The sequence below is a fragment of the Stegodyphus dumicola genome, chromosome 3, assembly GCF_044657685.1.
Source record: "Stegodyphus dumicola isolate Sdum_Otavi_A_Nest chromosome 3, ASM4465768v1".
NCBI lineage: Eukaryota > Metazoa > Arthropoda > Arachnida > Araneae > Eresidae > Stegodyphus > Stegodyphus dumicola.
Window position 1 is genome coordinate 165,682,431 of NC_140770.1, and position 25,736 is coordinate 165,708,166.

The 25,736-nt window shown below is 31.8% G+C and overlaps 1 long non-coding RNA gene across 1 annotated transcript; it reads right to left on the minus strand.

Annotated features, from left to right (window-relative positions):
- Positions 1–584: 584 nt before the first annotated feature.
- LOC146998186 (uncharacterized) lies at positions 585–25,337 on the minus strand. Its single transcript, XR_015040356.1, has 2 exons — positions 20,449–25,337; positions 585–686 (listed from the first exon to the last, which is right to left on the minus strand). It is a non-coding gene; the product is annotated as an uncharacterized LOC146998186 (long non-coding RNA).
- Between the last annotated feature and the right edge of the window lie 399 nt (positions 25,338–25,736).

Genomic DNA, 25,736 nt, shown 5'->3' on the forward strand with positions numbered 1-25,736 from the left:
TTTTCGTGTTCAACGTGTAAGATTTATTTGAAATAAAAGTGTTTTTTGGGAATATAAATTTCAAGCAAAGTACGTTGAAATTTTGTCTAGGCAAGCATGGCTCGGATTATACCTTTAGAGGAAACAAATGTTAGTGAAACCTTTCTTTCTTAATTTAGAATTTCGATTTGAACACATCAAGAAATTTATAAATAATTTTCTTACAGTTTTTAAAAAAGTGACATGACCTGTCATGATGATGTGGTCACGTGTTATGATCCGGTCACGTGATATTTTTGTTAATACTTAAGAACATGTTGCTTTTTACTTTCTTTAATGATGAAATTTCTTTTTAATGAATGGAAGTTTATGAAAATAGAGACTAAAATTAAGTATTTATTTAAATTTAACTAATAAATGTAGTTTGAATATAGGTAATATTCGAAAGTTAATAAATATCTGCTGTAGTTCATTCTTATTTGCTAAAGTTTTAAACATTTATTCTTTAACTAGCCTCATCTATACGTCACTTAAGTCAGTAAATATATTTAGTTTAAAACAAAAAACATTATTACTGTTTTCATTTAATAAATACAATTCTTGAATAGCTGCAATTATAAATTTATTCTACAAGAAAATTACACACATGCCAAACACCAGACAGGAAAGAACTTCAAGCCGTCTTCCGCATTATGCACGTCCGTAATCTGAAATAAATGGAAAATAAACTGACATCAGGAAAACTATTTCCGAAAATAGAAAATTAAACTAAGGAATTTTAAAAAATCAAGTAGGTTAAGCTTATAGTAAGAACCCGTTTTTCAGAAGCTACTATTTCTTTCACTTATGCTTACTTTTTATTAGAATAGTGACAGATTTGGGTATAATATTTCTCAAAACTTATGCATACTTAAATGAATATTCATTATGTTATAATTTTTAACGCATTATAGCATTCTGATTTGTTTCTGAGGTACAGCAGACGCCGCTTAATGTGGTCACGATTAATATTAATATTCGGATATTGTTATCGAATTACCGAAATCTCACCCGTTTTTGTACGAAAACATAAAAAAATACATCGCTTGTTGTGCTCAACAATTTGGTTAATTTGACCAAAACAGAATAAAATAACTATTTTTTAAACTGGAATAATGTCGCCAAATAAAATTAAAATGGAATTATAAAAATTGCCAAGTGACAGATAAATGTCGCCAAGTAAGGGATTAAGTCGCCAAACAGCTCGGTTTCGATTTCAGTCAGCCATTTGAAATTAGACAAAAAAAAGGACCTTTAATTTGATGCAGATTTTGAACAATCGATTTTGAGAGATGTCAGATTCAAGTCCCTTTTTTTTACTTCCTTGTACGAAGTAAAAAGGAAGTATTGTAATCGCGAAAAGTTCCAGGCAGCATATTTCAACGAAAATATCCATTTTGACCGCTATGGAATGCAATTTAACGATGTTTTTGCGTGATATCTGTACGTAAGGACAAAATAAAATACTCTTTTCCTTCAAAAAAATTATAAAACTGCTTTAAAATTAATTCTGAAGAGAATTTTTCGTGGCGTCTGTACGAACGTATGTAGGTACGTGCGTACGTATCTCGCATAACTCAAAAACGAGTAGCCTCAGAACGTTGAAATTTTGTATATAGGGCTGCTATAACATGTAGATGTGCACCTCGTATTTTGGTTGCAATCGGCCACACCAAACGTATATAAATATATTTATATATATATCCACTCTGTTACCCGGCTCAGTGATCTCAGTTTCTTTACTCTTATATGTTTGTAAATTGTATACTGCTCAAAAAAAAAAAAAAAAAAAAAAAAAAAAAAAAAAAAATGGGACAGTTCTACTGGGCCGATTGATAAAATTCAAATTGCGTTCTTCATGTCTCGAAAGCGCGACTTAGGATATATATTAGATTTATATATAGCACTATTCTAACATAGTTATTTTGACGCAAAATCGGACTTTTTCTGAAATAACATACCAATTTTTTTACATATTTCGATTCTACATCTCAAATTACGCCCAAATATGAAATTTTGTAAAATTTGGAGCGAAATTCACAAATTTATGTTGGCGCTTTTTTTTTTCAGTTTGCGCCAAGAATAATTCACTTGGCGAACTTCTTAATGTATGGCAACCTAGTTTCCTTTCCCGTGAGAGGAAAAAAGTCACCATCGTTCCTTTTTTCCAAATAATATTTTTTATATTATATTTTTAATTATAACTGTTATTATGTTAAGTAATTTTTTCTTTTTCGAATTTCATTTTAATTGTTTAAGTTGCATGGTTTTTTTCGAATAACTGTTTTAAAAATTTCTATTTACCTAGTCGAACTGCGTACATAAAGGTGCAGCGTTTATTTATTTATTTATTTTTTCAAATAGTTTTCTTTATATATATATTTTTGTCATAGTTATTATTTTAGGTAATTTTTAAATTTTTATACTTTTATTTTAATTGTTTGTGTTGCATTGTCTCTTCAGATAATTGTTTTAAAATTTTCTATTTATTCCTTCGAACTGAGCATTTTAAATATATTTATTAATATAAATTTTCCAGAATTTGATTTTATTTATTTAAACTGCGTTTCTTTCGGAAGAATACTTTGTAACCCAGACTACGATGCGTTTGAAATCTGCATTTATTAAAAGAGAAAATACAGTAAAGCACAGTTAACACGCCTTTCAATGTTCCGTTCAGAAAAGATATATATAAATAAGAGAGATATATAACTTAGTATGACTTGCATACACTGCTTTAAACAGTTTTATCATTGTGCCCGTTGCTTTACACAATTTTATCGTACATTTGGTTTCTTAAAATGTTATTCTATTTTTAGTCAAATATTTTATTTTTTGAAATCGCAAGAATCAAATATCATAAGATTAAAAGGTTTTAAATTAAAAAAAAAAAAAAAAAAAAAAAAAAAAAAAAAAAAAAAATACAAATAATAAATTTTACGCAAAAATTTATTTTTTCTTCAGGCATTCTGCTTAATTCTTGCTCTTTTTATTTAGGCATTCTGCAATTATATTAAAAAGCATCCTACTTTTCTAAACATCTTGATATTTCTGACAATCATTTTAAATAAAGTTATCGCCTTTCATTTCATAAAGGGACCCACCAGCGGCCGTGCGGTAAAGTCGCTGAACACTGGTAGTTCGGTCCGAGGTTCGAATCCCGCGAACGGGCTGGCTGCATGGGTGTTTTCGTGGTGTTCCCCATGTGTAACGTGTATACGAGCCAGTTTCCCTTAGAAAGTCCTCCACGAAAGGCATCCCTCCCCTTTGGCAGATAGCCCTAGTGTGCTTTGCCGTAATTAAATACAACACCACACCATTTCATAAAGGCCCACAAACGGCCGAGCGGTAAAGTCGCTGAACACTGTTAGTTCACTATCCCAGTAAACGGGCTGGTTGCATGGGCGTTTTCACGTTTTTTCTCATGTGTACCGTGTATGCCAGCTGGTTTCCCTTAGAAAGTTCTTCACGAAGTATTTTGTCAGAGCCTTTATCAGTCGTTAGAGGCTAAACATTTTGAAGGTATGAGATGAAAGGAAAGCCTGGTTTCCTCAAGAGGTTTTGGTTTATTTAATTATGACAAAGCAAACTAGGGCTATCTGCCTAAGGGGAGGGATGCCTTCGTCGAGGACTTTCTAAGAGAAACTGGCTCGCATACACGTTACACATGAGGAAAACCAGGAAATTGCCCGAACTATCAGTGTTCAGCGACTTTACCGCTCGGCCGCTGTCCCATCAGGAGGAATAAAAAACATCTTTAGGTGATATCCACATACATCACTGGATAAACTCCTGAATCTTCAAATAATTCGACTGAGAAAATCATGGGATTCTTCATTTATGATACAATATGATGTTCTATAACGTAATTTAAATTTATACAACCATATAGTCTAAAACCAGTCTCTTTTCACTTTAAAATAATTAAAAGTCATCTGCTTAATTCACAGCCATTTACAAGTCAACTACTCGGGCAATTGCAAAATCGTTTTGTTCCTGAGCTTGTAAGACAAACCTAATATCACTGGATTTAAACAATCTTCCGAGAACTTCTTTCTTTAATCTTTCGAGAGCGTTCCTTCTTTAGCTCATATTCCAAGAATATCAAGTGAATACAATTATTGCAAAAGAAATTGAATATTCATTTGCACTACGGCTTGGTAGTTTACTAACGAGTTAACAAAACTTAAATTCTGTTTTTTGTGTCTAAGAATACAACAATATTTTAAATATTTACAAATAAAATATTAAATTGGAGCCTCACCAGTTGCCTAGCATTTGAAAGATTGTTAAATACTAACTGTTTGTTACGAAGTCTAACCCAGGCTGCATGGTCGGTTTTCGTAGTTTTCTAGGTTCTCTTTACAAAGGTTCTCTATGAAAGCATCTTAATCAAATAGCTCCCATGTTCTTTCTATGTTCAAATAACCAACTAACCTAGTTTAAGCGCGATTTCCAAATTAAATTACTAGCAAAACCCGAATACTCATTAAAAATCATGTAGCTTGCCAACCGGGAGTAATATGAAAGATACGGCGCCAATAATTGAATTGCTGTTACGGTATGCTGTTTGTAAACTTAGATGGTCATTCCTTAATTAAATAGCCCACCAGCGGCAGAGCGGTAAAGACGCTGAACACTAGTAGTTCGGTCCGAGGTTCGAATCCCGCGAACGGGCTGGCCGCATGGGCATTTTCGTGGTTTTCACCATGTGTAACGTGTATACGAGCCAGTTTTCCTTAGAAAGTCCTTCACGAAGGTATCCCTCCCTTTAGGCAGATAGCCCTCGTGTGTTTTGCTATAATTAAATAATCCAATGCAATTCAATCCTTAATTAAATATAATTGATTTGTAACTTCTACTAGAGCTGACGGTAAGAATTGAAGTGTAAATAAATAATATCGTGTGCAGTCTTGATTAATATAAAATTAAAAATATTTGCATAGAAAAATATTTTCATTCAAACAGAAAGTTTTTTGAAATATTTTCAATTACTTTATAAGAAGGATTTATTAGTCACCGCAATAATTACTTATTATATTACTGATGATTGGGATTCAGTTCTTGACAATTACATTCTAAATTAGAATTTTAAGGATGTAATGAAAATACGCTACGTACAAAAATACATTTTAGGATAAAAAAATCAGTTGATTTTTTATGTTTTAAAACTTCTTAAATTCATTTAATAAACATCGTATCCTCGTTGTTAATTGAATCCAGAATGTTGGGTGTCGTTTATATAATTATTCTTACTTGTCTACAGAACCTGCTGACTTATCCAGCCATTAAGTAGCTGCAGATCATTTCTACATAACCATTGAACTTCCATTAATTCAATCTCTAGAGGGTTGTATGTTTATATCATAATTTGACTTTTATAAAAATGATTATTCTAAACCTTATGTTTCTATAAAAATATACTGTGCTTTAAAAATATGGATGATAGTACCAGCCGCTCTTTCAAAGCATCAGTTTCTTTAGCAAAGCATCAGTTTCTTTAGAAATAAATTGTGCAGTTAAATGTCATAAAATTCAAATAAACATCAAACGAAAATTCTCAGTTTTAGACAATTCGATTTAAACTAAGTATCTTACAAAAATTTACTTAAATTAATTTTTAAAATTAATTTTTAAAAAAAAAAAAAAGATAAAGAGAAATTTTAAAAAATATTAAAAAATTTATTAAAAAAATAGCTTTTCATATACTAGTATTAATAAATATTTATTAATAGCTGTGGCAATACAGTGTAACAAAAATCCATAGACCACATTTGGCGTTATTATCGCTCAAAAAAAAAAAAAAAAAAAAAAAAAAGATGCCAAATTTCAAAACGCGAAAATATGTAAATTTGTGTATATCTTAGAAAATTTTGAATAAAAAGTCTATTTTTTTGCAGATATGCTTAAAAATATACCTACTTTAAGATGATGGTAAAAATTTTATAGGTTATAATTCAAAATTTTTTTTGAAAAATTTATAAGAATTATTTAAAAATAGAAATTTAAAAAATAAAACACAAAAAATGGGTAAATTTTATTTGGAATGAACATAAATTTCGAAATGTGAAAGGAAAAATAATAAAAGTTTAATAAAAAAAAGAGATCTTAATAAATAGTTACCAAATTCAATTAACATTGAGAAGCTAAAATTTTGAGAGCCTAATATTTTAAAAACTACTGGTACGATTTTTACAAAACTTGGTATTTTGGCATAATTTGAGTCGTAGAATCGAAATATGTAAAAATATTGATATGATATTTCAGAAAAAGTCCGATTTTGTGTCAAAATACCTATGTTAGAATAGTGCTATATATAAATCTAATATATATCTTAAGTCGCGCTTTCGAGACATGAAAAACGCAGTTCTAATTTTATCAATCGACCCAGTAGAACCGGAGATATAGCACTGACCCAATTTTTTTTTTTTTTTTTTTTTTTTTTTTTTTTTTTTTTTTTTGAGCAGTGTACATTTTTTGCATCCTGGGTGATGTCTCGATGATGATATGGTTAGGATACCAATGGGTTTTGTCTATTCCTGAGGAAGATATTAATTTGAAAATTATAATTAAGTGTCCAGATGTGATTAGCTATTAAAATGTGTTTATTTATTCTTTTCAAAAATACAATTCGCCTTCCGTGACGTATCAAATCACATTGACATGATAGGTTAGAATTCCACAATAATTAAAATCAAAAATGAGATTTTAAGAATCGAATAATGAATTTTACTGATAGGGAAGCAAATTACTTAAAAGTTGAACTTACGGAGAATATGAACATTTTTGTATCTGTAGAAAGATTTGAATAATTTTCTGGTAAATATAGACAAATTTTATGAAAAGGTTTTTGTCTTAATGTGCGTGTTTTTAGCTAAACAGTGCTGTTGGCTAAACATGATGGACTCTAACATGAGACATATGATTGAGATTTCCTGTGTCTGCCATCCTGCTGAAATTATATACGATGTTATTTGACCTGTTCTGTAGCGTAGCTGAATGATGTACTGCTGTACCAGTGGCTATGAATTTGAAAATCTTATGGCAAAGCACACTACGGCTATCTGCTTAAGAGGAGGGATGATTTCGTGGAGAACGTTGAAAGGAAAACTGGCCCCTGTACACGTTACACATGGGGCAAAACTACGAAAACACTCAAGCAGCCAGCCCATTCGCGGGATTCAAGCCCTGGTCCGAACTACCAGTGTTCAGCGACTCCTGGCGGGCTAGGTCGCTGGTGGGCTATTGAAGAAAGAATAAATGAGACGAATAAAATATATGAGAAATTTTATCATTTTGGGTGGGGGGAGAAAATATGTATTAAATACATCTAAGATGATTTTCCTAGATTAAAATTAACACGTGGTTTGAACTATAAATACATATCTAACATCGTTTTGCTGTGGAAAAGAGGATGCGGAATAACGCTATCGGAAGTAATCAGAATTCAGAATTTTCTTAAGCCCACTGAGTAGTAGAAAGTTTCGCTGTTTTTCGTAAATCTTAAGCATCTTTTCATTATTACTTGCTTGCAAAACAGACATGCTCAAATGTTTTCTGTTATTCAAGTAAACCGAAGTTGTCTAGTTAAATTATTCACAACGTTCCTGAGCTTGATATATATATTCCTTTTTCTGTCGATAAATGTCGCAATTGCTCAGGTAAAATATCTTCATCCGATTTTCTTCACGTTATTTTGTTCCCAAGGTTTTGTTCCAAAGCAATGATTCTCAACCACTGTGCCGTGGCATTTTAGTATGCTGCGAAATATTTTTAGGTTGCTAGTAAATTTTACGAATGCATAGAATGAAAGTTGTTTTGTAATTTAAATCAAATTTAGATACGATTGTCCGATAATATTGCAAAAAACCTTTAAGCGTGTTACTACAATTTTCCACATCATCTTTGTGTGAATTCGGATTTTTGGCTTTGACTAATAAAAACGAAAAAAAAAAAGATCCAGATTTAGAGTAGATATCATTTTTACGCCCAAATATAAATAAAATTGTTTTAAAAAAAGGATAACTCCTGCATTTTAATGAAGCAACTGGAGATATTTCTGTTTTTGTGTGCTTTTTCATTTTGTTTTTTATTCCTTTTCCGCTCAACAGATGGCAGCGTCTGCTCTTTTCTTGGAAGATCTGAAGAAACTCGGAGGTTTTCGTGCATGTTTGAAGTGCGTCCTAAAATGATCCTGACGTTTCTGTTTTCCACCACTTACATAAAAAATTTTGTATGCATTAAATTGAAACTATAAAAATGTAATTTTTTTCTGAAGTGTACGTTTGCTTCGTGTTTTTCTAGCAGTATATCATTTTTTCAAAAAAATATAACACTGAACTTAAAAAATTAATATATTCTCCATGGAGCAGAAAAAACTGTATTAAGAGGAAGTGAGATGACATTTACTATTTTATAAAATTAAAATTTTTTTGTCGTATATCATTTTTTTTAATATTTTGTTACTTCCGGATTAACACAACCACCTTAGTGCAAATTGGCAATTTTTTTTAGATGAAAGGGTAAAAGTTACTTACCGACGGTAAGTTGGTGGGTTTTGCGCCTCTTACGAAGATTCACGAACTATATCGATATTTACCTTAATTTGGTAAATATTATCAAAATATGAAAAGGAAAACTTACTTTAGCAATTTAAAATACAAATTTGAAATATTAAATAAGGATTATGTGTGATACATTAAAAAATAAAGTACTCTTCAAAGCTTTCTGTAATTTTTTGCGCTGTTGTTTTCCCGAAGTATACAGCGATTAGTTTCTGCATAGAAAAATCTTAGAGAACTGCGGAGACTGGGCTTCCTGCAATCAGAGGCAGCGACGATAATCGAGAAAACACAGTTACTTGTTGTTCCCTTTAGAAAAACTGTAAATTTCTTATTATTGCAGGAATTTTACCGTAGTTTATTTCATTGATGGCGAATTCCACAAGTCATATTTTAAAACTAAGTTTTTGTTTTATAATGAACTAAATTTCGCAAACATGATTGGTACTTGTACATTTGCCAATATATTACCAAAATTAAAACCCTTGATTGTGATTTTTGCTTTCTGTGGGCATCCAGCAATCCTGGAAGCTGTACCGGATTCTTCTAGAAAGATAAGAATTTTACTGATTTTTCTTCTCTTAGTATTTCGGGGGGGGGGGCGAGTAAAGGAAGAGTCGCTTCTGTTTTGCTTATATTTTTATTCCAACTTCAGACCAATTACAGCAAGGGCATATCTGCATTGTTTAATTTTTGGAAGGGGTTAATTCACTCTCTGCTAAAGTCCTCGGGACTTGCTCGTCTCGATATAATTTTTACTGTATTTTACATCATGCGTTTATTAGATTTTCGAAACATAAACCAGAAGCAGTCCATTGTTTTAGATATGTGCTACTCTGCCAAAAAATCACGAATGTCATATCTTACGCAATGAAACTATACATAACGAAATATATGTAACAGAATGTTGTGACTTGTCTCACTTCTCACAACAACTTCTCTCAATTCTATCTCACAATAACATCAGATCGAGTCCATCCATTTTGTCGTTGACAAGAGGGCAGGGTTAGCCCTGTCGCTGGGTGCACTATAAGTGAGAGTACGAACTTGCTCAGCTGTGTTCCAATTTTTAAGATAATCTTCCGGAAATGGATCCGAGGATATTACCACTACTATAAGGCCTTCTTAATGCACCGGGCCCGATGGACCCACGAGCATACAAGCCAATCCATACGAGCATACAAGCCAATCCATTTACATTTCATTTCTGTGAGTATTCGTCGTAGGGGCTTCAACACACTGACTCACCACTCTTTTTTATACGCCAAGCTGAAACCTCATCAAATTGTCCCAAATATTCTAGAGCTCCTATGTCATTTCAACTACGCGAAGTAGAAAAGGGTTCATTACTGCCTCGTAATGCAAGAGAATTTTTAACCAAAAAACATTATTGTGGCTACTACCCATAGCAGTACTTTTCTCCAATATTTTTTTCTTCTAAATACTATTTTTCAACGATAGTGTCTAAATGTCCCTCAACTAAATTTTATGCTATTAAAATTTTAATAGAATGGGTTGGATTGGATTATTCAATTATGACAAAGCACACGAGGGCTATCTGCCTAAAAGGGAGGAATGCCTTCGTGGAGGACTTTCTAAGGGAAACTGGCTCGTATACACGTTACACATGGGGAATACCACGAAAACGCCCATGTAGCCAGCCCGTACGCGAGATTCGAATTTAATATAATGACTATTGATCATTAGAATTTTCGTGTTGTTGCACTCTTACATTTGCATTTTTCCAATCCAAGTATCCATCTGTAAAAGTTGTTCGTTTGATCGAAAAAATCTTGCAAACATAGCAGTATATTGCTTTACTTTTTGGACTGTACACTAACCATCTTCGTTAAAATTTTTCACCATTTGCTTTATTCCGAATAAAAATATTTTTCTTTAATGACCGGGTTAAGTTTTTCCACCTTCTGTTACTGTATTTTTAGCGGTATGTACAAATGAAATATTTGACGGTGGTTAATTTTTAAGCAAATAATATAGCATGTCTGTTCTTAAATTTGAAGGCCACAAAGTAATGTTCAAATTTTCCAAAACTAAAGTATCATTAACGGTGTTACGTACAATATTCTATATTTTGAATTTCTTCTTCATCACTTGCATTTTGGTTTTTATTCGGTATGCCCTTCTATGTTTTTCCTGTCTGTTACTTCAATTTCGGTTTCATTGCTTTTTGCCATTCCTTGCGTGTACTTCCTGTTGCCCAGAATATTCAACTTCTTTTTCTACTATCTTTGCTTCAGACTGGACTTCCGCGTCAATATTATCTTTTTTTTTTTTTAATTTTATTTATTTTTATTTTTTATTAACAACATATTTAAATAGAGCATATTTTTGTTTATATGTTTCTTCCTGCATTTTCTTCTTGTGCTTTCTTTTTTTCGGGCACCGGAAGCGTGACATAATTCTTTTGATATAAAATATCTATGCAATTTATTATATAAAAACTACTTCAACTAACTAATCACTTCTAGAAATTTAATATTACTGGAAGTGGAACGTCTCTTTTTTACTGGAAGTGAATCTTCTCTATTCGGTTTATTTTAAATCGTATCTTTTTGTGTCTCTAGCTTTTGCTGTGTTTAATGTTTTTACTAGACTTCTGCGCGTCATGCAATGCTCACCCAATATCACGTGTCACGCCCCCCTTATAGATCAGCTGATCAACGAAATGTTGTACAGCGGACCATTTATATCAGTGCATCTTAAGAAAAAAGGAAACCTGTAGATTTATATCAAATTTAAATTGAGTATTTGGATAAACTTTTATTTATTTTGTGAAATAAAAGGAAACTTTTATTCTCTTTTTATATTTTTTTTAATGGACGATTTGACCGCCCCCCCCCCAAACCGGGCCCTAGACATGGGGCTTATTTGTCTATGCTATGGTCCGGCTCTGTATACATGAGTCATTAATTACAATTCTCATTTACAGGAGGTATTTACACATTTTTAGAACGATCTAGATAAAGAATCTTTAAAAAAAAGCACGTGTTTTGAAATGAAATCTCTGACAACAGCTATTATTTGAAATGAGAAACATCGCCTGATTCTTTTAAATTTATTCTTCTTTCAAGAATTCTCGCATATAAACGAGCTATGAATTGAAGAAGAAGTTTCTGTGCTTCCTGAAAAGAAATGTTTCTATTCCATAATTCAAAAACGTCGTAAAACGCACGGTATTAAACTTTTTAAGCCCAAAATAAGCAACATTATTAATCGGAAAGGGAAAAACCATCAATCATTACTTCTACACGGAAAGAAGACTCGAACGAATACCCGGAAAAGTAGTTTTATTTGTAATGTTTCTAAAGTTAAATCGTTGGCAGTAAGAGAAAGGTCTGCCGTCGCAGTAATCGATAGCAGTCTTCAAATAACACCTGTAGCAACAAAATAAAATAATAAGCCAAGATTTACAACTTAAAAAACAGGGACGAATAGACGGGCTAGGTCATTCCTTTGTTCGACTCCTCACCGACGCGTGGCTCATGGAGGGGGGGGGAACCGGAAGTAATCTGACGTGTCTCTGTTGCACCTGCTCTGATTTCGCGCCTTTAAAATTGTAGTTTCATTCAGTTGCGAGACGATTTTCTGGAGATCGCATATCCCAAATTAATTTTAATCATACATATTTGTTTTCTAAGAATGCAAATATTTAAAATAATTGTGCATATATATATATATATAGTTTTAGTCAGTTTTCCTTTTAAATTCTATATTTAAAGTATCCTTTATGTAATATGGCTTCTTGTGCTGTAGCAACGTGCCGTAACACTTATAGAAATACGAAAGGAAGAGATATTGTATTTCATGCTTTCCCAAAGGACAATTTGCTTTTGACGAAAGAATGGATACATAAATGTCGAAAACAGGATTCTGTTAATGTGAAAAACGCAAGAATTTACAGCGAACATTTTCTGTGCAGTGATTATGAAGATGACATGAGAAATCGCTTGCTTGGATTGCCGCAAAAGAAACTGTTGAAATGCAATGCTGTGTCGAAAGTAAATTTATCGTGCGCAGTAAACGAAATAACACCAAGAAATCGGAGACATTTGAAAAGAAAACTAATGCAGAGTGCTTTTGAAAGACTACACGAATTAAGCCCAAAGAAAATTTATTTTGAGGCCGAGAACAAAATTGAAGCTGACAATAATAAATCAAATGTGAATGATTTTGAAATAAAACTCACAAGTGACAATGCCCTATGTGACAATATCCCTGAGTGCCCTAAGTGTAAAGATAAACAAGAATGTATTGATAATTTGAAGAACAAAATAATATCCTTAGAAAATTGTAATAAAATATTGAAAAATAGAGAAAAGAAAAATTTTAGAATGTTTGCTCAGCGACAAAGAAGGTGGACGACATCTAGAAAGAAATTTGTATCGGAAATTCAGAAATTAAAATACCAAACAGTGAAATTTAGTAAAAAACAGAACAGATCGGAGAATTTGGAAAAACGTCTAAAGCATATTTTTACAAAGACGCAGATTAACGCATTGCTAGAAAAGAAGGAAAAAATCAGGTGGACTAGTGAAGATATTTCACGTTGCATTGTCATAAGAGCTCTGTCATCTAAAAGCTACGATTTTTGGAAAGAAAAAATGGAAATTCCTTTACCTAGCACTTGCACATTAAAGAGATGGTGCGCTAAATTTTCATGTAGTCCAGGAATTCAGAGTGATGTTCTTGCTGTAATGAAGGAAAGATGCTAATATTTCAATTCTGTAGAAAAAAATATGCGTTCTCAGTTTCGGCGAAATGCACATAGATTCTAAACTCTGCTATGACTCTAAACTGGACCATATTCTCGGTCCTTTTCAAAAAGTGCAGTTTGTTTTAATCAGAGGTCTCATTTCGCAGTGGAAACAACCAATATTTTTTTATTTTAACACTCCAATGAAGAAAGAACTTCTTTTTTCACTCATAAGACATATTCAATCATCTGGAGTAGAAGTGAAAGCAATAGTGTCTGATTTAGAAGGATCTACTACTTTGTGGAAAGAGTTACAGATTTCGATTAATAGTTCTCAGTTTCCAAATCCAGTATTCCAAACGAAAAAAATATGGGTTTTTGCAGATTTAGCTCACTGCCTCAAATTACTGAGAAACCACTTTTTAGATAAAGAATTTGTTTTACAAGATGGAACTGTTTTAAATGTTGATATTATTAAAGAGGTTTTAAATAAAGATTCAGGAGAAATTAAATTGTGTCACAAACTAAAACCAAATTATTTAACGGTCAAGGGAAACGAGAGACAAAAAGTCGCTCCAGCGAAAACATTATTTTCAAGAACTACAGCAAAAGGTATATTCCACCTCACAGGAAATAAGAAAAGCATCCGACTTCTTTGAGTTAATCGACAATTTTTTCGATATTATGAATAGTACCAAAACATACCCTCCTTCAGATAAAATACTTAAAGCAGCATTTGGATTAAATGCACATCATGAAAAACAAATTCAAGTTTTGGAATTAATGAAGAAAGTCATTGGTGGGTTAAGAGTTCAGGGAAAAGCCAACTTACTGCCTTTCCAAAAAGGAATAATAATTTCAATAAATTCTCTTTTTGGCCTACACCAGGATTTGAAATCATCGTATGATGCTAAATATATTTTAACCTCTAGATTAACTCAGGATGCACTTGAAAGTCTCTTTAGTCAGATTCGAGGGCTTGGTAGGTTTAATGACCATCCATCACCTAGTGAAGTTATACGCCCCTTAAAGCAATTAATACTCGCTAATAAGCTGCCAAATTTATCTTCAAAAGTATGCATGACTAAAGAAAGTAAATATTGATTCATATTTAACATCCGAAATACTTGCAAGGGCTTTGAAAACTGAGGAGGAAGATGCTTTTTCATTAAATACTATTGATGATTTGGATTTGGATTTCATAGAGGAACCTTCTCCTATATATGGCTATATATGGCTTGGGAATTAGAGTTGAATTCCGACAGACAATTTTCGACAGCCGAAAAAGAAGCATTAACATATGTTGCAGGTTATATTGCCTATCGTGTGCGAGACAAAGACCCATCATTGGGAACAATATCTAAAAATAGTGCTGATGAACCAATATTTAATTCAGAATGGATTAAATTATTGTCCTTAGGAGGTTTGACTACACCTTCTCATTCATGGATGAATACAGTTTATGAGTTCGAAAACATATTTTGTGCATTTCATGGTACAACTTACTATAAAGGGAAGCATGTAATTGGCTCTTTAATTAATAAACTGGAGAAACATTATCCTGAAGTTAACAGAGAAGCAATTCGTTTATTTTGCAGAGTGAGAACTTTTATTAGAATACGTTTCTTAAATAGAAATGCATATGTTTTTTCCCAAAGAAAAGCAACCCAAAAGGCAATAAAATGGATTGCTTCGAATGTGGCAGCCAATAAATAATGTTTCAACAACTTGTAGTTGCATTGCGACTGTACAAGTAAGCATATATAATATGTTTTGATTTGAAATATTTCTAGATGGCATTTTAGAAGTTAATAGCGTAAAGCATATTTCAAATGAGAACTAATTCTGTTAAGTTATTGTTACAGTTATTTTTATTGTATCCTCTGTTATTATTGATTCGATTTTGTGCTAGCTTAGCATTCTAGATAAAATATATATAAAGTATAATATTAAAGTAATTGGCATAAGAAGACCTGCCCCCTTAAGCCCCATTTTTGAAAAATTAAATAATTATTTTAGGTACTGTGAGTAAAGTTGTTTTGTCTAAATTAAGATAACAATCTTACATGTATTTATTTAAATGTAATATTGATGTAAGCCTAAGTTACAAAATTATTTTTTAAAAAATATGTGTTATTACATTGAATCGGGAGAAAAAATATGCCAATGTAAAATTTACAATTAGGCTGAAACTCAAACTTAGATTAGCAGAAATTTTGCCATATATAACCATACATGTTTAAAACTATGCCAATTTAAGGTTGTTTTTGATCAATTTTAAATAGCTGTTATTATAGTTATCTTAGAACAGTTCAGTTCCCTTAGTTAACATGCAGATAAATATATGATTAGAAACAAACAGGCATTTAAAGAAAAAAAATCCCTGCAAATAAAAAAAGGAACTTTATGCTAAGAGTAGCGCATTTTATCTATTATTTTAAAATTGAGTAAGTACTATTAAATTTTGTAATGTTCAGTGTAAAATGCATACTGCAGTAACATTGTCTCTTCCAAATTATAGCTATCTTTCACACACAGCTCATTTTAAACGCTGGTTCTTCAAATTCAAAACGCTAATTTCTATGTTGTCAATTGCATCTCCGCGCTCAATGGCATCATTGCTACGTCATCACTCCTCACTTCCTGTTTCAGGGGGAAACGCTCTATGAGCTAGCCCTTCTCTTTAGTCCTGTTAAAAAAGCTGAAAAAACATAATGTTTACTAGCTTTTGCCGAGGCAGGATGTTCAACGTAGAACAATTTGTAGAAGTTTGTATGAAAGGTATTTAGCAAAGGTTAAATGGAAATACATTGTGACCCCTGATGACGCATGGGTTTACCTTAATGATTCCAACAAGAAAAAGCCTTTGTTATCGAAAATGAAGAGTAAGGGGTTTATGATTGTTGCTAGATTCTTTTACTGTGGGAGATAACAAATAATAAGAAGAGAAAAGATTTTAAAATCAACCCAATGTATTACCAAGAGAAAGTTTTAAGTCTGATATTTACAAACGAAATTCTTATTTTTTTTAAAAGAGTGAAACTTTATCAAGATAAAGCAACAAGTCATACTTAAAAAAATACCACTACGTTCCTTGAAAAAATGAAGACTGACACAGATATAGCATGTATACATTTTGAACGTATTTCTGCGAAATCCCTTTACTTTTCACCTATGATCCATTCTGCTTTTGGTCTCTTGAAAAGAATTTTTCTAAGCGCAAACCCCTCCCAACACTGATAGACTCTGGAAAGTAGTAGAAGATGGATGAAATCAGTAGCCACTCGAAATTTTACGAAAAGCCCTTCTGTCCTGGAAATCACTATGCAGACCAAGGAGGTTAGAATAAATGGAATAAGCCTCCTCCATATGAACCGTGCAATAAAAATGAAACCACGAAACGTCACGGTATGACGTCACGACTTTTCATGCATGAACCTTATAAGAGATAGACTAACCCAGTGGGCGGGGCGCGCGTCACCAACATGTCGGCAAGAAAGAGTAGGGACGATCAGGTTTACTTTAACTACCTATGGCGTTTGTATCACATAACTCTTTTTAATTATTAAATGTGATACGTTGTATACTGATGAGATAATGAAAGCCACAGTTTTTTCCAAATAGGGTTTAATATATCTCATTAAATCACTTTTTACTGCATTTCGCGCATTTTTTTCACGCGTAATCCTTGTATAAACATCTTTACTTTGTTAAACGGTAAAAACTCTAAGCACAAAATTTATGAATTTAATTTTGCGTAAAAATAAAGTAAAATTAAATAAGATTGATAGTACGTGATGCTTTGAAATAAATAAGGTAAAATTAAGTGTGTGTGTGATTATGGCAAAGCCTCGAGGGCTATCTGCCTAAGGGGAGGGGTGCCTTCGTGGAGGACTTTCTAAGGGAAACTGGCTCGTATACACGTTACACATGGGGAAAACCACGAAAACGCCCATGCAGCCAGCCCGTTCGGGGGATTCGAACCTCAGACCGAACTACCAGTGTTCAGCGACTTTACCGCTCGGCCGCTGGTGGGCTAAGGTAAAATTAAACAAGATCTGATACAAAAATTTTTTAATTTAATGAACATTTTCAGGCAGTGATTTTCTAAACTATAATAACATTACAAAACGATCATATTTATTTGATTATATGATCATTAAATTATTAACATTAAAGTGGATTAATTATTTTAATAATTCATAAAATTCGGAGCATAAAATTTTCTGAGCGTAATGAAGGGGGAAAAAAGATAAAAATAAAATCTAGAAGCACTCAGATTTTATATTACGCTCAAAAGGAACCTTTTTTTAAAGTTTTTTGTGTTACCTATATTTATTGAATATCATGTTCTTCGCCCGTAAACCACATACATTTGAAAGCAGCATATCTTTAGAATTTCCGCACTGGAGATAAAACTGTTATTTTCCGTACAGTGCTCGCTCTGAACTCGTTGAGTTTGTTAATCAAAAATTCGTTAAAGTTTTACAAAATATGAAATAGATTAAAACAAATTCGAAATTCGGCCGTCCAGATGCCCATGTTCGGGTGGAGATGCCCATGTTCGGGCACAAATAATTCAAAATTTGATAGCTCTAGAAACCGTCGTTTTTGCAACAGTGCAAGAAACATACATGCATTCATGCAGATTCTACATTATTTAATTTCTTTACATATAATACAGGGAGATAATATTTGGTAACAATAATTTGCAAGGACACTTATAGTAAAACAGCGCAAAATGCCGCTTCGAAACTAGCAGCCTTTCTAGGCTACCGCCGCTTTGGGTTAATAAATTAAATTAACAGTAAATAAAAAAATCTTAAGCAGAACTAAAAATAAATTAAAAAAATAATCACTATAAAATACAAGTAAAATACAATTTTAATATTAGAATTAAATGTATAAAAATTAAGATGTCAAACGTGCTTATCACTATGATGTATTATGAAATATAATTGAAATAAAATTCCTTTATAGAAATCGTGCTATAATACTTATCTATAATTTTAAAAAAGCAGAAAAATTTAGAATTTTAAACAAAACCTTCAAAAATTCGTTTTTAAATATTTTAGTATTTTTTACTTATTTACACCAATAAAAAGCATAAAAATTGCAAGAGAAAATTGTTTGTTTAAAATTTTCTGTTAGTTCAGATTTAAAATATTATTTTCTAAAAGAAGTAGTTACAAATTTCCTTACAGCATAGGAAAAGCTAAAAAAATATCCAGCCCTGAAAGCAGGCAATAGATTTATAATTATTTGGAACGTTAATTATGCTTGATAAATATGCTAAATTTTTAAAAATCAATCTGACTTTCAAAAATAAAAATATGTAGAAATTCTCATTTGTGAAATGACGCTCTACAACCAGCTTTTTCTTGACAATTATACACGCTGAAATAGGCAACCAATGTTAAATTTCTGCGAGTCGTCCCTACTCCTCCGGATGTGATCAAGGTGACAGCCAGCAACGCCTCAGACGAGGGGGAAAACCCGTTTGGGTTAGTCTATTTCTTATAAGGTCCATGTTATCATGGCCATTGCGGTAGGCGAGCATCTGGTTCGCTTTGTTCATTTTAATCGGTGCTGTTTGCAGGTTAGCTTTCATCATTGTGTGTTTATAAATCTCCTATTCTAATTTTAATACTTAACACAAACGATCTTTTACTTAGCTTATTGAAAAGTCACAAGGATTGCAAATAACTGTTTCAGATTCAATAAATCTTGACACGTGAAAATGTGTATATATAAATATATAAATGGTAAATATACGGCAATAAATGGTATGTCACCAAAATGGAAAGATTAAAAAAAAAGTGGTAAATGATAATTTTGTTTATGAAATTTTACGAAAATGTTTCGGTGTACGATCACTTTTGTGGCGTGTTTTATCTATGAATTCCGTTTTATGAAAAGAAAATAAGTCAATATTAAAAAAAGTGTGCTTTTATTCAAAACCGAATGGATATGATATGAAAAAATATTGGGTTTTATATTCTAATTCAACCCCCAGTTACGGCGCTTTTTCTACAAATTTTTGGTGTACAGACTTTTTTGGGGGGGGTGGAGCCGCTGTAGTTACATCACGTTGAATGGAATTTGAGTTAAAGGTTCGGAGTAAATTAATATATAACTTTAATTTCAACTTGTTTTCTTCCACCTTTTACTTAAAATTCTTAACGTAATAAGAAGTCTGCTTTAAATAGCAAGCAGGAAAGCAACTAATCCACCGGACAACCTTGTGTGCTTTTTTAAAAACTCTCCGAGCGTCGAAAAATGGCTTTCGCAGAAGAAAAATTGAGAGTTCTGTTTTCACTAGATAATGAACGCGAGTTGAAATAGTGCGGTTTTTTTATGTCATATTTAAATGTTGAAGATGTTTATGTTATATTTAAATGAAGGTATGTTGGTAAAATATAAAGAGGGGGCAACAAGAGTTCAGATTTAAAGAAAGATGTAAGATGTTGATCGTATTCTTTTTCGATCATCTGTTTTTTGTGTAGATACGCAATGTTTTGTAATTGCGTTTTTCGTGTTCAACGTGTAAGATTTATTTGAAATAAAAGTGTTTTTTGGGAATATAAATTTCAAGCAAAGTACGTTGAAATTTTGTCTAGGCAAGCATGGCTCGGATTATACCTTTAGAGGAAACAAATGTTAGTGAAACCTTTCTTTCTTAATTTAGAATTTCGATTTGAACACATCAAGAAATTTATAAATAATTTTCTTACAGTTTTTAAAAAAGTGACATGACCTGTCATGATGATGTGGTCACGTGTTATGATCCGGTCACGTGATATTTTTGTTAATACTTAAGAACATGTTGCTTTTTACTTTCTTTAATGATGAAATTTCTTTTTAATGAATGGAAGTTTATGAAAATAGAGACTAAAATTAAGTATTTATTTAAATTTAACTAATAAATGTAGTTTGAATATAGGTAATATTCGAAAGTTAATAAATATCTGCTGTAGTTCATTCTTATTTGCTAAAGTTTTAAACATTTATTCTTTAACTAGCCTCATCTATACGTCACTTAAGTCAGTAAATATATTTAGTTTAAAACAAAAAACATTATTACTGTTTTCATTTAATAAATACAATTCTTGAATAGCTGCAATTATAAATTTATTCTACAAGAAAATTACACACATGCCAAACACCAGACAGGAAAGAACTTCAAGCCGTCTTCCGCATTATGCACGTCCGTAATCTGAAATAAATGGAAAATAAACTGACATCAGGAAAACTATTTCCGAAAATAGAAAATTAAACTAAGGAATTTTAAAAAATCAAGTAGGTTAAGCTTATAGTAAGAACCCGTTTTTCAGAAGCTACTATTTCTTTCACTTATGCTTACTTTTTATTAGAATAGTGACAGATTTGGGTATAATATTTCTCAAAACTTATGCATACTTAAATGAATATTCATTATGTTATAATTTTTAACGCATTATAGCATTCTGATTTGTTTCTGAGGTACAGCAGACGCCGCTTAATGTGGTCACGATTAATATTAATATTCGGATATTGTTATCGAATTACCGAAATCTCACCCGTTTTTGTACGAAAACATAAAAAAATACATCGCTTGTTGTGCTCAACAATTTGGTTAATTTGACCAAAACAGAATAAAATAACTATTTTTTAAACTGGAATAATGTCGCCAAATAAAATTAAAATGGAATTATAAAAATTGCCAAGTGACAGATAAATGTCGCCAAGTAAGGGATTAAGTCGCCAAACAGCTCGGTTTCGATTTCAGTCAGCCATTTGAAATTAGACAAAAAAAAGGACCTTTAATTTGATGCAGATTTTGAACAATCGATTTTGAGAGATGTCAGATTCAAGTCCCTTTTTTTTACTTCCTTGTACGAAGTAAAAAGGAAGTATTGTAATCGCGAAAAGTTCCAGGCAGCATATTTCAACGAAAATATCCATTTTGACCGCTATGGAATGCAATTTAACGATGTTTTTGCGTGATATCTGTACGTAAGGACAAAATAAAATACTCTTTTCCTTCAAAAAAATTATAAAACTGCTTTAAAATTAATTCTGAAGAGAATTTTTCGTGGCGTCTGTACGAACGTATGTAGGTACGTGCGTACGTATCTCGCATAACTCAAAAACGAGTAGCCTCAGAACGTTGAAATTTTGTATATAGGGCTGCTATAACATGTAGATGTGCACCTCGTATTTTGGTTGCAATCGGCCACACCAAACGTATATAAATATATTTATATATATATCCACTCTGTTACCCGGCTCAGTGATCTCAGTTTCTTTACTCTTATATGTTTGTAAATTGTATACTGCTCAAAAAAAAAAAAAAAAAAAAAAAAAAAAAAAAAAAAATGGGACAGTTCTACTGGGCCGATTGATAAAATTCAAATTGCGTTCTTCATGTCTCGAAAGCGCGACTTAGGATATATATTAGATTTATATATAGCACTATTCTAACATAGTTATTTTGACGCAAAATCGGACTTTTTCTGAAATAACATACCAATTTTTTTACATATTTCGATTCTACATCTCAAATTACGCCCAAATATGAAATTTTGTAAAATTTGGAGCGAAATTCACAAATTTATGTTGGCGCTTTTTTTTTTCAGTTTGCGCCAAGAATAATTCACTTGGCGAACTTCTTAATGTATGGCAACCTAGTTTCCTTTCCCGTGAGAGGAAAAAAGTCACCATCGTTCCTTTTTTCCAAATAATATTTTTTATATTATATTTTTAATTATAACTGTTATTATGTTAAGTAATTTTTTCTTTTTCGAATTTCATTTTAATTGTTTAAGTTGCATGGTTTTTTTCGAATAACTGTTTTAAAAATTTCTATTTACCTAGTCGAACTGCGTACATAAAGGTGCAGCGTTTATTTATTTATTTATTTTTTCAAATAGTTTTCTTTATATATATATTTTTGTCATAGTTATTATTTTAGGTAATTTTTAAATTTTTATACTTTTATTTTAATTGTTTGTGTTGCATTGTCTCTTCAGATAATTGTTTTAAAATTTTCTATTTATTCCTTCGAACTGAGCATTTTAAATATATTTATTAATATAAATTTTCCAGAATTTGATTTTATTTATTTAAACTGCGTTTCTTTCGGAAGAATACTTTGTAACCCAGACTACGATGCGTTTGAAATCTGCATTTATTAAAAGAGAAAATACAGTAAAGCACAGTTAACACGCCTTTCAATGTTCCGTTCAGAAAAGATATATATAAATAAGAGAGATATATAACTTAGTATGACTTGCATACACTGCTTTAAACAGTTTTATCATTGTGCCCGTTGCTTTACACAATTTTATCGTACATTTGGTTTCTTAAAATGTTATTCTATTTTTAGTCAAATATTTTATTTTTTGAAATCGCAAGAATCAAATATCATAAGATTAAAAGGTTTTAAATTAAAAAAAAAAAAAAAAAAAAAAAAAAAAAAAAAAAAAAAATACAAATAATAAATTTTACGCAAAAATTTATTTTTTCTTCAGGCATTCTGCTTAATTCTTGCTCTTTTTATTTAGGCATTCTGCAATTATATTAAAAAGCATCCTACTTTTCTAAACATCTTGATATTTCTGACAATCATTTTAAATAAAGTTATCGCCTTTCATTTCATAAAGGGACCCACCAGCGGCCGTGCGGTAAAGTCGCTGAACACTGGTAGTTCGGTCCGAGGTTCGAATCCCGCGAACGGGCTGGCTGCATGGGTGTTTTCGTGGTGTTCCCCATGTGTAACGTGTATACGAGCCAGTTTCCCTTAGAAAGTCCTCCACGAAAGGCATCCCTCCCCTTTGGCAGATAGCCCTAGTGTGCTTTGCCGTAATTAAATACAACACCACACCATTTCATAAAGGCCCACAAACGGCCGAGCGGTAAAGTCGCTGAACACTGTTAGTTCACTATCCCAGTAAACGGGCTGGTTGCATGGGCGTTTTCACGTTTTTTCTCATGTGTACCGTGTATGCCAGCTGGTTTCCCTTAGAAAGTTCTTCACGAAGTATTTTGTCAGAGCCTTTATCAGTCGTTAGAGGCTAAACATTTTGAAGGTATGAGATGAAAGGAAAGCCTGGTTTCCTCAAGAGGTTTTGGTTTATTTAATTATGACAAAGCAAACTAGGGCTATCTGCCTAAGGGGAGGGATGCCTTCGTCGAGGACTTTCTAAGAGAAACTGGCTCGCATACACGTTACACATGAGGAAAACCAGGAAATTGCCCGAACTATCAGTGTTCAGCGACTTTACCGCTCGGCCGCTGTCCCATCAGGAGGAATAAAAAACATCTTTAGGTGATATCCACATACATCACTGGATAAACTCCTGAATCTTCAAATAATTCGACTGAGAAAATCATGGGATTCTTCATTTATGATACAATATGATGTTCTATAACGTAATTTAAATTTATACAACCATATAGTCTAAAACCAGTCTCTTTTCACTTTAAAATAATTAAAAGTCATCTGCTTAATTCACAGCCATTTACAAGTCAACTACTCGGGCAATTGCAAAATCGTTTTGTTCCTGAGCTTGTAAGACAAACCTAATATCACTGGATTTAAACAATCTTCCGAGAACTTCTTTCTTTAATCTTTCGAGAGCGTTCCTTCTTTAGCTCATATTCCAAGAATATCAAGTGAATACAATTATTGCAAAAGAAATTGAATATTCATTTGCACTACGGCTTGGTAGTTTACTAACGAGTTAACAAAACTTAAATTCTGTTTTTTGTGTCTAAGAATACAACAATATTTTAAATATTTACAAATAAAATATTAAATTGGAGCCTCACCAGTTGCCTAGCATTTGAAAGATTGTTAAATACTAACTGTTTGTTACGAAGTCTAACCCAGGCTGCATGGTCGGTTTTCGTAGTTTTCTAGGTTCTCTTTACAAAGGTTCTCTATGAAAGCATCTTAATCAAATAGCTCCCATGTTCTTTCTATGTTCAAATAACCAACTAACCTAGTTTAAGCGCGATTTCCAAATTAAATTACTAGCAAAACCCGAATACTCATTAAAAATCATGTAGCTTGCCAACCGGGAGTAATATGAAAGATACGGCGCCAATAATTGAATTGCTGTTACGGTATGCTGTTTGTAAACTTAGATGGTCATTCCTTAATTAAATAGCCCACCAGCGGCAGAGCGGTAAAGACGCTGAACACTAGTAGTTCGGTCCGAGGTTCGAATCCCGCGAACGGGCTGGCCGCATGGGCATTTTCGTGGTTTTCACCATGTGTAACGTGTATACGAGCCAGTTTTCCTTAGAAAGTCCTTCACGAAGGTATCCCTCCCTTTAGGCAGATAGCCCTCGTGTGTTTTGCTATAATTAAATAATCCAATGCAATTCAATCCTTAATTAAATATAATTGATTTGTAACTTCTACTAGAGCTGACGGTAAGAATTGAAGTGTAAATAAATAATATCGTGTGCAGTCTTGATTAATATAAAATTAAAAATATTTGCATAGAAAAATATTTTCATTCAAACAGAAAGTTTTTTGAAATATTTTCAATTACTTTATAAGAAGGATTTATTAGTCACCGCAATAATTACTTATTATATTACTGATGATTGGGATTCAGTTCTTGACAATTACATTCTAAATTAGAATTTTAAGGATGTAATGAAAATACGCTACGTACAAAAATACATTTTAGGATAAAAAAATCAGTTGATTTTTTATGTTTTAAAACTTCTTAAATTCATTTAATAAACATCGTATCCTCGTTGTTAATTGAATCCAGAATGTTGGGTGTCGTTTATATAATTATTCTTACTTGTCTACAGAACCTGCTGACTTATCCAGCCATTAAGTAGCTGCAGATCATTTCTACATAACCATTGAACTTCCATTAATTCAATCTCTAGAGGGTTGTATGTTTATATCATAATTTGACTTTTATAAAAATGATTATTCTAAACCTTATGTTTCTATAAAAATATACTGTGCTTTAAAAATATGGATGATAGTACCAGCCGCTCTTTCAAAGCATCAGTTTCTTTAGCAAAGCATCAGTTTCTTTAGAAATAAATTGTGCAGTTAAATGTCATAAAATTCAAATAAACATCAAACGAAAATTCTCAGTTTTAGACAATTCGATTTAAACTAAGTATCTTACAAAAATTTACTTAAATTAATTTTTAAAATTAATTTTTAAAAAAAAAAAAAAGATAAAGAGAAATTTTAAAAAATATTAAAAAATTTATTAAAAAAATAGCTTTTCATATACTAGTATTAATAAATATTTATTAATAGCTGTGGCAATACAGTGTAACAAAAATCCATAGACCACATTTGGCGTTATTATCGCTCAAAAAAAAAAAAAAAAAAAAAAAAAAGATGCCAAATTTCAAAACGCGAAAATATGTAAATTTGTGTATATCTTAGAAAATTTTGAATAAAAAGTCTATTTTTT